The following is an 11564-nucleotide window of genomic DNA, read 5'->3' as shown; positions in this document are numbered from 1 at the left end:
TCATACTCCGAACATAATAAGAATCGACAATACTCGTAGCTACATTATTTAAGACTAGACTCAATCCTAGTCTAGGGATCCCGGTTTCCAGATGTGGTATTCCTATATCGAATTCCGTAAATGATGGAACCATAATCTCTATTACTCGATATAACCAGTGCCCCGGTATTCCTATATCGAATTCCGTAATAGAAGAATTCCAACCCCTTTACTCGATATAACCAAATATGGTGTTCCTATATCGAATTCCGTAATGGATTCCATTACTCGATATAACCATACATCCAGTGTCCTGACCTAACCGTCATGGACTGTAGCTCTATCGCTAGCATCCTATCTTGTGACATTGTGCAATGTGCCATGGCGATACCACCACTATCCGGCACGGTGTGTCACAAGACAATTCAACCAATACATGTTGTCTAAATATCAAGAGAACAAGTATATTAATCAAATCAATGCAAATATCCATGCAATAAAGTAAAGTATGTGATTTAGGGAAACCCAAGTCTAAACCGACTCAAGTCCATCTCCCAATACCACATTGACTTATACCTTTCGTTGCAGTCTCGGTTTCCTGCTCAGTCGAAGTCCTGAATTCACAGTCTGTCTGGTAATCACAATATCAATAATCTCATATCAATATACCTCCCAAATCGATAACAATCTGATCAATCTGAATTTAATTCAAAATCAACGGCATAACAATATCATTTCACTATTCCCGTCAATACCATCTCAACATCTATCAATTACAATCTATAACCCATATCCAATATAAACTGTAATCGATTCATAATCCAAATCTGTCCGGTATAAATCAATATACCCTAAAAATTCATAACAATTCCATAATCAGTCCGTTTCTTAATCTGACTTCGATTCTATGATGTCTACGATGTCAAGAACGTCATATATGAATTCCATTCAATTCTGACAATAGCATAATTTCAAAGCATGTCAAAACGTAGTAAAACTTACGTCAAGTTGTAGCCTACGTTGCTAGGAATTCGATACCGAAGTCGGATTCAAAATCAGACGGACGGATTTTACACAGTAGGAATTGAAATTACAAGAAGCTAAACTTCCCTCGGCTTTCCCTTTTCTTTTTCCGGAAAATGAAATGCATGTGTATATATATATATATATATATACACAACTCACACATGCATGTCGGCACTTGGCACGTCCTTGGCCAAACACATCTCGCGCTCGAGCGGCGGAAAGCTACCGCTCGGGCGCGAGCTCGGCGCTCGGGCGGTTAAAACCTACTGCCCGGGCGCGGAAGGTTCTGTCTCGCACCAACATTCTTGGCGCTCGGGCGGTCAAAAACTACCGCCCGGGCGCCACCTTCTCTGCCCGAACATTACCTTCTTGGACATTGGCGCTCGAGCGGTCATTTTCTACCGCTCGGGCGCCACTAGTTCTGTCCAAGCATTACACCCGTCGCGTAGAATCTCATTTCGTGTCCCGATTAATCCTTTCGCAATCATATCACATTATAATTCAATAATTCTAGATTACTAGGATTAAATTTCCGGGCATTACATTTCTCCCCCCCTAAGATACGATTTCGTCCTCGAAATCACAAACTGTCAATCGTATTAATAAGGAGTATATATACAGAAACTGTATCAAAAATTTACATCAGTGAAACAATGCTGGGAATTCTTGTCTCATATCCGATTCAGTCTCCCAAGTGGCTTCTTCAACACCATGACGAGTCCATTGAACTTTCACAAGAGGAATCATCTTTGTTCTGAGCTGTTTTTCTTTACGATCGATAATCCGGATCGGCTTCTCGACATAACTCAATGTCTCATCCAGCTCAGTCTCGTCTGGTTGAATAACATGGGAATCATCAGGGAGATATTTCCGCAGCATTGATACATGAAAAACATCATGTATTCCAGATAATGAAGGCGGTAATGCTAGTCGATAGGCACGGTCTCCTATCTTCTCGAGAATCTCATAAGGACCTACATATCTTAGAGACAATTTTCCTTTCTTGCCAAATCTGACAACACCTCTGAAAGGAGAAATCTTCAGGAATATTCGGTCTCCTGCCTCAAATACCAACGGTCGTCGTCGAAGGTTGGCTTATTTGGCTTGTCTGTCCTGAGCTGCCCTCATTTTCTTCTGAATCAACTTTACTTTTTCATTCATATCTCTGATCATGTCAGGTCCAGTCTCAGGAACTTCAGAGATATCATCCCAGTAAAGAGGCGATCGACATTTCTTTCCGTACAACGCTTCGAATGGAGCCATCTCAATACTTGTTTGATAGCTATTGTTGTACGAAAACTCGCAAAGAGACAATGCATCTTGCCAATTAGTGCTAAAATCCAGCACTACAGCTCTCAGCATATCTTCTAATGTCTGGATCGTACGTTCTGACTGTCCGTCAGTTTGTGGATGATATGCGGTACTCAAATGTAACTTCGTACCGAGAGCTTGCTGCAAACTCTGCCAGAAGTGCGAAGTAAACCGAGAATCACGGTCTGAAACAATCGACTTCGGCACTCCGTGCAGTCTGACAACTTCCTTGACGTAGATATCGGCCATCTGATCGTATCTGTAGGTCATCTTGTATGGAATGAAACATGCCGATTTGGTCAATCGATCAATCACGACCCAAATCGCATCATAACCTCGGGAGGATCTCGGTAATTGTGTCACAAAGTCCATGGAAATATGATCCCATTTCCATTCAGGAATAGACAAACTCTGTAAAAATCCTCCTGGTTTCTTTCGTTCAGCCTTCACCTGTTGGCAATTCAGACACTTTGATACAAATGTAGCAATGTCTGCTTTCATTTGTTTCCACAAATATTGTGTCTTCAAATCATTATACATTTTCCTGCCACCAGGATGAATGCTAAATCGACTGTTGTGTGCTTCTGTCAGTATCCGCTGTCTCAACTCCGAAACATTCGGTACAACAAGGCGATTATTCACATACAAAGTACCATTTTGGACCTGATATTCTGACCGATGTCCAGCTTTGACCAAAGCAATCGACTTCTGCACATTCTGATCAACTCTTTGAGCCGCTTTAATTTTCAAAATCAGTTCTGGTTTCGCTTGAATAGTATATAATCTCATTGGTCTCTGATCTGTCTCAAATACTAATCCAGACAAACAGCAGTCTTCAATCAAATTCGAAACACCTATCGTCGATAAGGATAGTGCACATACCTTTCGACTTAGCGCATCTGCTGCTGCGTTGGATTTCCCTGGATAGTATTTAATCTCACAATCAAAGTCTTTCAATAAATCCAGCCATCTTCGCTGTCTCATATTCAACTCTGATTGGGAAAACAGATATTTCAAGCTTTTATGATCAGAATAAATTTCGAATTTCTCACCGTACAGATAATGTCGCCATATCTTTAATGCAAAGACTATAGCTGCCAATTCAAGATCATGAATTGGATATCGAGTTTCATGGGGTTTCAGCTGTCTCGAGGCATAAGCAATCACATGCCCCCGTTGCATCAATACACAACCCAATCCTCGGTGAGATGCATCGCAGTAAACAACAAATCCACCAGTGCTTGAAGGAATCGTCAACACAGGAGCACTGGTCAATCTCTTCTTTAGCTCAAGAAAACTGGTCTCACATTCGTCAGACCAGACAAATGGAGCATTTTTCTGAGTCAACTGTGTAATCGGTTTGGCAATACTCGAGAAATCTTGAATAAATCGACGATAATATCCTGCCAAACCCATAAAACTGCGAATTTCTGGTACAGATATAGGTCTCGGCCAACTCATCACGGCTTCAACCTTACTAGGATCAACTGATATACTGTCTCCCGATATAATGTGACCCAAAAACACAACCTGTTTCAGCCAAAACTCGCATTTCGACAATTTAGCATACAGCTTCTCAGCCCTCAAAATTCTCAACACAGTCCTCAGATGATTAGCATGTTCAATCATATTCTTCGAATAAATCAATATATCATCAATGAATATGATAACAAAATCATCCAAATATTTCTGAAAGACGCGGTTCATCAATCCCATAAATACCGCTGGTGCATTCGTCAATCCAAATGACATGACAATAAACTCATAATGTTCATACCTCGTTCTGAATGCTGTCTTTGAGATATCAGAGTCTCTGACTCTCAATTGATGGTATCCAGATCTCAGATCGATCTTGGAATACACAGATGAACCCTGCAACTGATCAAACAGATCATCAATACGAGGTAATGGGTATTTATTCTTTACCGTTGCTTTGTTCAGCTGCCGGTAGTCGATACAAAGTCTCATCGACCCGTCTTTCTTTCTCACGAACAGTACTGGAGCACCCCAAGGAGATACACTCGGTCTGATATATCCCTTGGCCAGTAAATCCTCCAACTGTTCTTTCAACTCCTTCAATTCGATTGGTGCCATTCGGTAAGGAGCCCTCGAAATCGGAACTGTTCCTGGCATCAATTCAATGCTGAAGTCTATTTCTCGAATCGGAGGTAATCCAGGAATCTCATCCGGAAAGACATCAGCAAACTCACATACCACTGGCAAATCCGCCAATGATGGGCTCGATTTCAGTAAATCAACTGAATATACCAGGAATCCATCCCCTCCTTTCTGCAATAATCGTGTCATATTTATTGCAGATATCAAAGGAATTCTAGAACGAGAACCCTTACCATAAAATTTCCACTCTTCAGCCCTCTCAGGTCTGAATCGAACTATCTTGTGGAAACAATCGACTGTAGCCCTGCACTTGGTCAATGTATCAATACCGATAATACAGTCAAAGTCAGATATCCCAAGCACAATACAGTCCAACTCAATCGTATGCCCATCGTACTGCAGTATACAGGGTTTCACAGATTTCACTGATATCAAACATGTTCCTAACGAGGAAGAAATCGACACTACCGCAGACAATGACTCAATAGGTAATGCACGACTCAATGCAAACCTCTCAGAAATAAAAGTATGCGATGCACCAGTATCAATCAATACATAAGCAGGATAACCAGCAATAAAACAGTTACCTGCAACCACATCGTCAGGTGCATCCTGTGCTTGCTCCTCAGTCAAAGCAAACAATCGGGCCTGCTGTCTAGGAGGCTGGCTCGCGGTCTGGCCCCCTCCTGGCCTCTGCTGTGACAGAGTAGACGGTACTGGCTGAAAAGTATGAACGGCAGATGGTCGTCTACTTGCCTGAGCCACTGATCCAGATGACTCAGCTGCCTGGGATCCCTGGGCACCTCGCTGTGGACACACTCGGGCAAAGTGTCCCCGCTGTCTACAGATACGACAGCTGCCAACTACTCCTCGGCACTGATCTGTGGAATGCCTCCCTCCACAAGTACCACAGTACGGTCCTGCATAGCTCTGGCTCTGACCGGTCTGTCTCGAGCCACTCGAACTGGACGAGGTAGTCCCTGACTTCTTGAATTGCTTCCCTCTAGCCTTCAAGAAATCCTTCTTTTCGCTACCGCTGCTGCCACCTTCAATCCTAGGAGGTGGTTGTTGTCCCGGTGCTGGAAGTACAAACGAAGCCTCTTTCTGTCTCATCAGTCCTGCTTCGGCTCCCTTGGCTCTATTCAAGGCATCGGTGAAATTATTTGGCCTTCCGGTATTCACCAGGGTAAAGATTTCTGGATTCAGGCCATTTATGAACTGGTCTGCAACGGCCTCATCATGCTCAGCGACATGGGGAGCGAATCGAAGTAGTGTAGAGAACTTAGCCACGTAGTCCTCAATGTTTAATTGGCCCTGTTTCAAGTTTGCAAATTCGGCTCCCTTGTCCTTCCTATACGATATTGGGAAGAACCGCAGATAAAATTCAGTCTTAAACACATTCCAGGTAATGGCCGTACCTCGTTGTTCCAATGCCCGTTTCGTCGTGATCCACCAATGTTTAGCAACGTCATGCAATTGGTGTATTATCAGTTTTGCCCTCTTTTCCTCTGTATACTCCAACGAGTCAAACAGTGATTCAATGTCGTCCAACCAACTTTCACATTCCACGGAGTTCTCCGTTCCTTTCAAAGTCGGTGGATGAAATGACTGAAACCTTTTCAGCAATTTCTCCATTGCTGTAGGTGTCACATCCATGGGAGGATTCGAGGTACTCCCCTGTTCTGGCATTCTCCTCGGAGGCATATCTGATAACCAAAAGGGTTAGCAGTTCCAACAATAATCCTGTTTCAAGCCTCCCTGGATCATCTTACAGCTGATCCATTCCAATAATACACAATACCATATCAATAGCAGATAAGTCAGGTAACATGTATTAAAACAGAAATCATGCTAGCAATCAAAAGCAGGAAAGAAAACACATTCTACCCCGCTCACTAGCTCCTATCTCAATCTCAAGGATCTATCGCTCTGATACCACCTGTTGTGGGGACCCGGACGCTAATCAAGTTCTTAATCATCATTGAGACTAATTAATCAATAATAAAACAGGGTCTAAAATTTTTTTTAAAATGCGGAACGTAGTGACATATAACATATATATACATATCAGTATATAAAATACAAATCCTGTATTTCAACATTTATTCAAACTAGGGTTTAAACTAAAGTCCAGTGTTTAACCCTACATCTAGTCCAAGTCCGGTGCCACCACTCTAATCACGATCTAGCTCTTCATCTCCTCGACCCTGGACCTGTCCCACCTGTCGTCAAGTACACATACAGACAAGACAACAGCCGGATATACCGGTGAGAATATAATCCCCAGTATAAATCAATGAAAACATGCAATCATATAAACAAATCTAAAGCATGTAATCAGGTAACATGAATATGTATCATACTCCGAACATAATAAGAATCGACAATACTCGTAGCTACATTATTTAAGACTAGATTCAATCCTAGTCTAGGGATCCCGGTTTCCAGATGTGGTATTCCTATATCGAATTCCGTAAAGGATGGAACCATAATCTCTATTACTCGATATAACCAGTGCTCCGGTATTCCTATATCGAATTCCGTAATAGAAGAATTCCAACCCCTTTACTCGATATAACCAAATATGGTGTTCCTATATCGAATTTCGTAATGGATTCCATTACTCGATATAATCATACATCCAGTGTCCTGACCTAACCGTCATGGACTGTAGCTCTATCGCTAGCATCCTATCTTGTGACATTGTGCAATGTGCCATGGCGATACCACCACTATCCGGCACGGTGTGTCACAAGACAATTCAACCAATACATGTTGTCTAAATATCAAGAGAACAAGTATATTAATCAAATCAATGCAAATATCCATGCAATAAAGTAAAGTATGTGATTTAGGGAAACCCAAGTCTAAACCGACTCAAGTCCATCTCCCAATACCACATTGACTTATACCTTTCGTTGCAGTCTCGGTTTCCTGCTCAGTCGAAGTCCTGAATTCACAGTCTGTCTGGTAATCACAATATCAATAATCTCATATCAATATACCTCCCAAATCGATAACAATCTGATCAATCTGAATTTAATTCAAAATCAACGGCATAACAATATCATTTCACTATTCCCGTCAATACCATCTCAACATCTATCAATTACAATCTATAACCCATATCCAATATAAACTGTAATCGATTCATAATCCAAATCTGTCCGGTATAAATCAATATACCCTAAAAATTCATAAAAATTCCATAATCAGTCCGTTTCTTAATCTGACTTCGATTCTATGATGTCTACGATGTCAAGAACGTCATATATGAATTCCATTCAATTCTGACAATAGCATAATTTCAAAGCATGTCAAAACGTAGTAAAACTTACGTCAAGTTGTAGCCTACGTTGCTAGGAATTCGATACCGAAGTCGGATTCAAAATCAGACGGACGGATTTTACACAGTAGGAATTGAAATCACAAGAAGCTAAACTTCCCTCGGCTTTCCCTTTTCTTTTTCCGGAAAATGAAATGCATGTGTATATATATATATACACAACTCACACATGCATGTCGGCACTTGGCACGTCCTTGGCCAAACACATCTCGCGCTCGAGCGGCGGAAAGCTACCGCTCGGGCGCGAGCTCGGCGCTCGGGCGGTTAAAACCTACCGCCCGGGCGCGGAAGGTTCTGTCTCGCACCAACATTCTTGGCGCTCGGGCGGTCAAAAACTACCGCCCGGGCGCCACCTTCTCTGCCCGAACATTACCTTCTTGGACATTGGCGCTCGAGCGGTCATTTTCTACCGCTCGGGCGCCACTAGTTCTGTCCAAGCATTACACCCGTAGCGTAGAATCTCATTTCGTGTCCCGATTAATCCTTTCGTAATCATATCACATTATAATTCAATAATTCTAGATTACTAGGATTAAATTTCCGGGCATTACATAAATACTCATATCGAATTATTTGATGATGCCAAAATATAATTTGAAGTTAATATTAAGTGACACCGATGATGATTTTGGTGAAGCAAAAATGTGATACCTAAATTAATACAAATAATACATATTTCTAGTTCACAAACACTTGATTTTACCTTTTAAATACTCAAATTCGATTGAGTATGTCAAAATATATAATTTGAAGATAATATTGAATATTTTTTTATGATGAGATTTTTGAATAAAAAACGCGCTACCTAAAATTGGTACAAATAGTACCTATTTTGATTTCACATATACTTGATTTTACCATTTTAAGACTCAATTTTGATTATTTCGGGATATAGAAAAATATAGTTAGTAATATTGAGTGACTTTTGATGTGTCATTTATGAAGTTAATAAAATGTTATACCTAAATTAGTACAAAAAATATCTAATTCGAGTCTACCAATACTTTATTTTACTTCCTAAATGAGAAGTATTTTAATTTGAGTTTGCAAATACTTGATTTCGTAAATGAGATACTCACAATATGTATTAAAATACTGGATATTCAAATAAGCAATGTAAGTTCATCAAGTGTTGGTATGTTTATGGAAGATATATTTGGATGACATATTCATCTCATTTAATAATTAAAAATAAATAAATTCATGATTCTCAACTAAGCATGAAAATTTTAAAGTACTTAGTTTTACTTGAGAGGTACCTGATTTGAGTTTGCAAATACTTGATTCGTAAATGAGATACTCATAATATGTATTAAAATACTATATATTCGAATATGCAACGTAAGTTCACCAAGTATTGATATTTCTATGGAATAAGCATTTGGATGACATATTCATATCATTTAATATTTTTTCTGTAAAAGAAAAAACAAATTCCCAACTAAGCATAAATATTTTAAAGTATTTGCTTTTATTTGAGAAGTACCTAATTTGATATTGCAAATATTTAATTTGGTACATGAGATACTCATAATATGTAATAGAATACTGGATATTCGAATATGCAACATAAGCTCACCAAGTGTTTATCTTTCCTTGGAATATGCATTTGGATGACATATTCATCTCATTTAAAGAAAAAAATACTAATAAATATAATGAATAATTACCAATAAGTATTATGTCAAATAATTATAATTGTCAAATAAGTCATTCAATGAATATAAAAAAGTATTGTCAATTAATATTTATGAGTATTTTATAAATAATTGATCCAAGAATCGATAGATATGCTTAAAGTGCAAACTTCAAGCTCATTTACGAACTATGTTCATAATGCATCTCTCGATTAGTCCATGATGAATAATGAACTATGCTTATTTATTTAAATGATATGAATAAGTATACTAATGAATTTTCCATGGAAAGATTGCATATTCGAATATCCAGTATTTTAATGCATATTGTGAGTATCTCATTTACGAAATCAAGTATTTGCAAATTCAAATTAGGTACTTCTCAAGTAAAACTAAGTACTTTAAAATTTTCATGCTTATTTGAGAATTTTTTTACCAAAAAAATATTAAATAAGATGAATATGTAATCTATGCTTAGTGATCGATCAAAACTTTCATTGTAAAATTCTTAGTAAAAATTAATAATATTCAAGCTCGAAATAATCGCAAGTGCACGATGTCAATTAATAATATAGTTATGGACTTTCAATAATCGCAAGTGCACGATGTCAAAATGTTCAATGCTTAGTGATTGAGCAAAACTTTCATTGTCTAAGGACTGCATTTCTCAATTATTATTCTCAGTTATTCAATTTTTAACAGCGATACTTCAGATGATTGTTTACTACTACGATTATTAAATAGAAACTCAATGAAGTGGTTCAAGGATTAAATGATGCAATAAATAAGCTAGAATGATTGATTAAAGTTCAATGAGAAGTGAATTTGTTGAGAATCTCGGTTCACCTACCCCTCGCTAATCTACTCAATTCGTTCGACAATGATCTATGTTTTCGACGAGATTTCATATCCAACTGAACAAACCCTCTCAAACTATGCCAAACTAATTCAACTTAGTGAAGTAATTAAATCTCTTTAATTATTTATCGATGGTGAATTGCATATCATTTTATTAAATCTCATAGCTTTCGACCTACTGAACTATGACTATCGACGTGTATCCGACTTCATATTTCTCTATAAATTGTAAATCCATGGATTATGCTAATCGTTCCTATCACGGGCTATTCTCTCGAAGAACATTGTCCGGAAATCTTCAAATCTTCGCTCTAAGCCTTTTTTCTCTTTCAAAGCTTTGTGGCTGTTGAAATGTCCTTGAACATGTCATCCAAATACATCTTGGATGGAAACACGAGCACTTGGTGAACTTACGTTACATATTCGAATATCCAGTATTTTAATACTCATTATGAATATCTCATTTACCAAATCAAATATTTTAAAACTGAAATTAGATATTTCGGAAGTAAAACTAAGTACTTGAAAAGGTTCAATACTTAGTTGCGAATTTGTTTTTTTTTTTTTTACAATTAAAAAAACTATTAGATGAAATGAACATGTCATCCAAATGTATCTTGGATAGAAATGCGAGCACTTGGTGAACTTACATTGCATATTCGAATATCCATTATTTTAATACTCATTCTGAGTATCTTATTTACCAAATCAAGTATTTTAAAATTAAAATTAGGTATTTCGTAAATAAAACTAATTATTTGAAAAAGTTCAATCTTAGTTACAAATATATTTTTAACAATAAAAAAATAATTAAATGAAATGAACATGTCATCCAAATTCATCTTGGATTGAAATGTGAGCACTTAGTTAATTTACGTTGCATATTCGTATATCTAGTATTTTAATACTTATTCTCAGTATCTCATTTACCAAATCAAACATTTTAAAATTGAAATTAGGTATTTCCCAAGTAAAACCAAGTACTTGAAAAAGTTCAATGATTAGTTACAATTTTTTTTTACAATAAAAAAATAATTAAATGAAATGAACATTTCATCCAAATGCATCTCGGATGGAAATGTGAGCATTTGGTGAACTTCCGATGCATATTCTAATATCCAGTATTTTAATACTCATTCTGAGTATTTCATTTACCAAATCAAGTATTTTAAAATTGAAATTAAGTATTTCGCAAATAAAACTAAGTATTTCAAAAAGTTCAATGCTTAGTTGCGAATTTGGTTTTTTTACAAAAATAATTAAATGAAATGAACGTATCATCCAAATAT

Source organism: Primulina eburnea, chromosome 12, assembly GCF_022965805.1.
Source record: "Primulina eburnea isolate SZY01 chromosome 12, ASM2296580v1, whole genome shotgun sequence".
Taxonomy (NCBI): Eukaryota; Viridiplantae; Streptophyta; class Magnoliopsida; order Lamiales; family Gesneriaceae; genus Primulina; species Primulina eburnea.
Note: the sequence above shows the minus strand (reverse complement) of the source record.